This window comes from Triticum dicoccoides, chromosome 1B (genome assembly GCF_002162155.2).
Source record: "Triticum dicoccoides isolate Atlit2015 ecotype Zavitan chromosome 1B, WEW_v2.0, whole genome shotgun sequence".
NCBI lineage: Eukaryota > Viridiplantae > Streptophyta > Magnoliopsida > Poales > Poaceae > Triticum > Triticum dicoccoides.
In genome coordinates, this window is record NC_041381.1 from 411,451,462 (window position 1) to 411,455,834 (window position 4,373).

The 4,373-nt window shown below is 56.9% G+C and overlaps 1 pseudogene; it reads right to left on the minus strand.

Annotated features, from left to right (window-relative positions):
* Nucleotides 1-1,532: 1,532 nt before the first annotated feature.
* On the minus strand, nt 1,533-4,011 carry LOC119350427 (annotated as a pseudogene).
* Between the last annotated feature and the right edge of the window lie 362 nt (nt 4,012-4,373).

Below are 4,373 nucleotides of genomic sequence, written 5' to 3' on the forward strand. Positions count from 1 at the left end.
CACGAGGATCGCTCGCGCCTCCTCCCGAACTCCCCAGCTCGCTCACCAGCGCGACGCCATCTCCTCGTGCCCGGGCTCCTCCTCCCAGCCTCCTCCGCCCGGGGGTCTTGTCGACCCCGCCCCATGCACCTCGCCGGAGCAGCCATCGCTGGCGACCAGGTCCCCTAGCTGCCTCCCTGTTTCCTCCCTCTCTGTCGTATGAACAGAGGACCAGCGCCACCCCTCCTGCCCTCCGCCGCAAGAGTCGCCATCCAGATCCGTCTATTCCTGCGCCCTTCGTCGCTCCCTGTCGCCGGAGTTACGCCAAGTCCCGCTGCCTCCCCTGCGTCGGCTGCAAGCAGGCAAGGTGAGCGGGAGGCCGGGGCGGGGCGGCGGTTACAGGAGGCGGAGGAGCTCGGGCTCGAGGGGCTCCTCCCCTCGATTTAGATCGGCGCCACCGCGCGTGGAGACGATGAATAGTATCGCCGGTGAAAAAGGGGGCTTTCTGCAAAAAAACATGCCACGTCGGCACCCTACAGGTAGGCCCCGCTGGTCAGATACCCCGTCAATACGTGTTTATACGCGGTTTAGACCTTTTTATAACGGCTAGCCCCAGACTTGGTATTGACATGTAAAAATTACCAAAGGGTACCAATCCGCATGTAATGCCCCAATTATGATACTTCCGTGCAATTAACTCGTAGATGGATGATGCGTGTTCATTCTGCAATGAAATGGAACCGGGGAGGCGATCCCTGATCTTCTAAAGAAAGAAGTTTCGCTGTAGTCGGACGCGACATTCCGCGTCGTGCAGACGCCGGCCAGTTTCCACTCACCGGCAGGTCAACGACGAGGCCAAACCAGCTCCACGATCAAGTGGAAAATCGATCCCAATCATGAGCAGCGGGTGCCGAACAGCCAATAGTTGAGGCGCTATAGCTATAGCCTAGCAGTCTCGAACAGCGAGCGGCATTGCCATGCTCCCACATGGGGCAGGTCCGTCCGACCCGCCACTCCTACTCCTACTTGAGAAGCAAGCGTTCCTCAACCACTAGCAGCTCCAACGAACGTCACGAAAGTCCGTCCAGCGTTATCTGGACCCCCTCCCCTCGTCAAGATTCGTAGCGATCACGATGAGTCCACGAGACGAGGCCCGGGAGAAAAGTGAGACAAGGCAAGGCAAAGCAAAGCAAAATTTTGCCACGCTGCGAGTCACCTTCCCCGCCCACACGGCAAGAGACGCCCGCGGCCGCTCAGACGGCGACGGCCACGCTCGCCGACGCGGCACTACTGCGACGCGACGCGTTTCCAGTCCGGGTCCGCGGCCGGTGGAAAATAAAACGATAGCGAGGCCGGTGCATAGACTGACGACGGTGCATCGAAGGCTCGGGATGGCGCCCCGAGCACGGGCGGTGTTGACGTCGCGATCGGTACTGCCGTTGGTGGTGGTAGAGTCCTGGTGCCGTAAACCTCGACGACCTCGGCGACCGACCGCTGCGTCATGTATTCAGAGGTACAGTCACCTACGACTCTCGCCACGATTTCAACAAGGGTGACGACGCAGACGCAGTGTATATTGGACTTGTGGAACCACATATAGGTGAGTGCTAGTTCCAGCTGTCCTGTGTGGAACTGCACTCAGCTCACACTTATTTAAGCGGACAATGACTGACGAGAGACGTTTGCACAGTTATATCAAATCTCTGAGAAGCATGAAAGATCTAGAGCGTTCGTTCAAATTTCTGAAACGTAACCATCCCGGTCTCATATACTCCCTCCCTCCCTCCCGGAGGGAGTATGAAATCTGATCAAATCACTGTGTTTGCAGTTGCACAGGACAGCTGGAACTGGCACTCACCTATATGCTGGTTCACGTCAGTCAGTAGACTCCGCGTATCTCTATCGAGCTACACCCAGGCTTCATTAGCTTCCGCACGACCTTGTCCCAGTTCATGCAGCGGCATAAAGATTTGAGACCAAGCAAGGACGAAGCTGTGGACAACGGACAGGTTGTGTCGCGAGACACCCTTCACCAGTAATCACCGCAGGAGCAGGCTCCGTCCTTGAAATGGTGGAAGCGTTTCGCGTCTCGCACCACGATCTCCCTGGTGGCGATCTTTGACATGTACTTGATGGCGTCCTTGGGCTGGTGTTCAGCAGCCCAAAGGCGATGGCCAGCCTCTCGCTGTGGCGGCTGAGAAGCTGCTCCTTGACGCCTTCCTCGAGGTCATGGTACACGAACTCCGTCTTCAGGACATAGCCCATCTTCCTCATCTCGGAGTCGAGCTTCGAGACCATCTGTAGAATCTGTCTATGCTGAGGATGGCTCTGATCCTCCATGACGAATGTATGCAGTGCTCCGTGTATCTCTATCGAGCTACACCCGGGCACCTTCTTGCTGCTGTGGTCCTTCATTAGCTTGCGCACTTCCCTGACCTTGTCCCAGTTCTTGGCAGCAGCATAAAGATTTGAGACCAAGGCAAGGACGCCAACATCCCCAGGCTGCAGTTCAAGGATCTTCTCTGCTGTGCTCTCTCCAAGTTCCAGCTTCTTGTTATTCAGACAGCCTGAAAGTAGAGCGACCAAAATTGAGATGGTTGGTTTGGTGTGCATTGATGCCAGCAGGTCTTTGGCCTCTTCAACAAGACCAGAACGAGCTAAGAGATCCACTATACACACCAAGTGTTTCTCGGCAGGTTCAATTCCATACTCATTAACCATGCAATCGAACCAGAATTTCCCTTCTTCTACGAGACCGGAGTGGCTGAGAGCCGACAAAAGAGAAGCAAATGTGGCATGATCAGGTCTTACTTCGTTTCTCTTCATTTCTTGGAACAAAGAGAGGGCATCACGGCCTCGTCCATGAGCACCGCAGCACGCAATCATCACATTCCACGAAATCAAGTCTCTTGAGACAACCTTATCGAAAAGCAATTGGGCGCTTGCCAGGGAGCCGCATTTTGAGTACATATCAATGACTGCCGTACCTACCATGCGATCGAGCTCAAGCCGCCCCAAGATGAAACCATGTATTGACTTCCCTAGCTTCAAGAGTCCAAGATCTGAACAAGCTAGTAGTGCACCAACAACTGGCCCTGAACTGGGCTGAGGACCAGAGACCTGCATCTGTCTGAACATGCCAAGTGCCTCATCTGCATTGCCATACTGTGCAAGTTGTGAGATCAGTGCGCTCCAGGACACATCATTCCTGTGCGGCATCAACTCAAAAACCCGGCGCGCCTGATCAAACAGCCCATTCTTTGCATACATATCCAGAAGGCTTGTTGAGATGACAACGTCCATCCTCATAGCATGCCGCAACAAGTAGCCATGAACTGAGGCTCCCATCCGGACATCCCCTGTTGCTGCGCAAGCCTGCATAACACCAACGATAACCACCTCGTCTCCCTCCAGACCGTCTCCCCTCATCCTCATGTACATGTCGATCGCCTGAACCGGCTGCCCCGCGTTCACGAATCCAGTAACCATGGTGCTCCAGGTGACGCGGTCCCTCTTCCGCATTCTGTCGAACACCTTGACGGCATCGTCCATGGCGCCCCATTTCGCGTAGAAGTTTAGCAGCGACGAGCACACGAAGATGTCGTTCCTGTACCCTGCCTTGGACGCGCGGTCCCTGACGATCTCCCCGGTGGCGAGGTCCCCGAGGCGCGCGCACGCGGAGAGCGCGAGCGTGAAGGTGGTGCTGTCGGGGCGCGCGGCGGGCGGGAGAGCGCGGAAGACGCGCAGCGCCTCCTCTGGGGAGGCCCCGCGGGAATGCGCCGCGAGGAGGGCGTTCCACGCGGCGATGGAGGAGGGGGACGTGGGCGCGGTGGCGAGCGTGGACTCGGCGGCGGCGAGGTCGCCGACGCGGGCGTACGCGGTGGCGAGGCAGGAGGAAAGAATGTGGTGGGACGAGGCGGAGGAGGAGACGATGAGGAGGGCGTGGAGGCGGGTGAGTGTCCGGAGCGCCGCGCAGGACGAGAGGAGCCGGCGGAGGCGGCGCGGGTCGTCGAGCAAGGGGAAGTGGTGCATCGAAGATTAGCATCTGGAAACAGAAGTGTGGCAACCGGAGGAAAACTGTTTTTTGTGTTTTTTGTTTTTTGCGGGTGAAAACTGTTTCAGGTAAACTGAATGGAAAAACCAGTTTGCCGCCCTATTCCTCTCCTAAGAGCAATTCCAACATGCCGACCCATTCTATCCGCGTCCGTCTGTTTAGATCGAAACAAGCATAAACCGTGACCCAATGCACCGGTTCGCCGATTCAAATGGACGAGTGTCCGCTTTTTGTCCAAGCGCGACTGGTAGCGGTTACTACGCCAATCTGTAGGACCCGCGGCTGTAGCGGCTCGATGCGGCCTACGCCGCCTTCTTCATGGCTTGCCGATACACGCGCC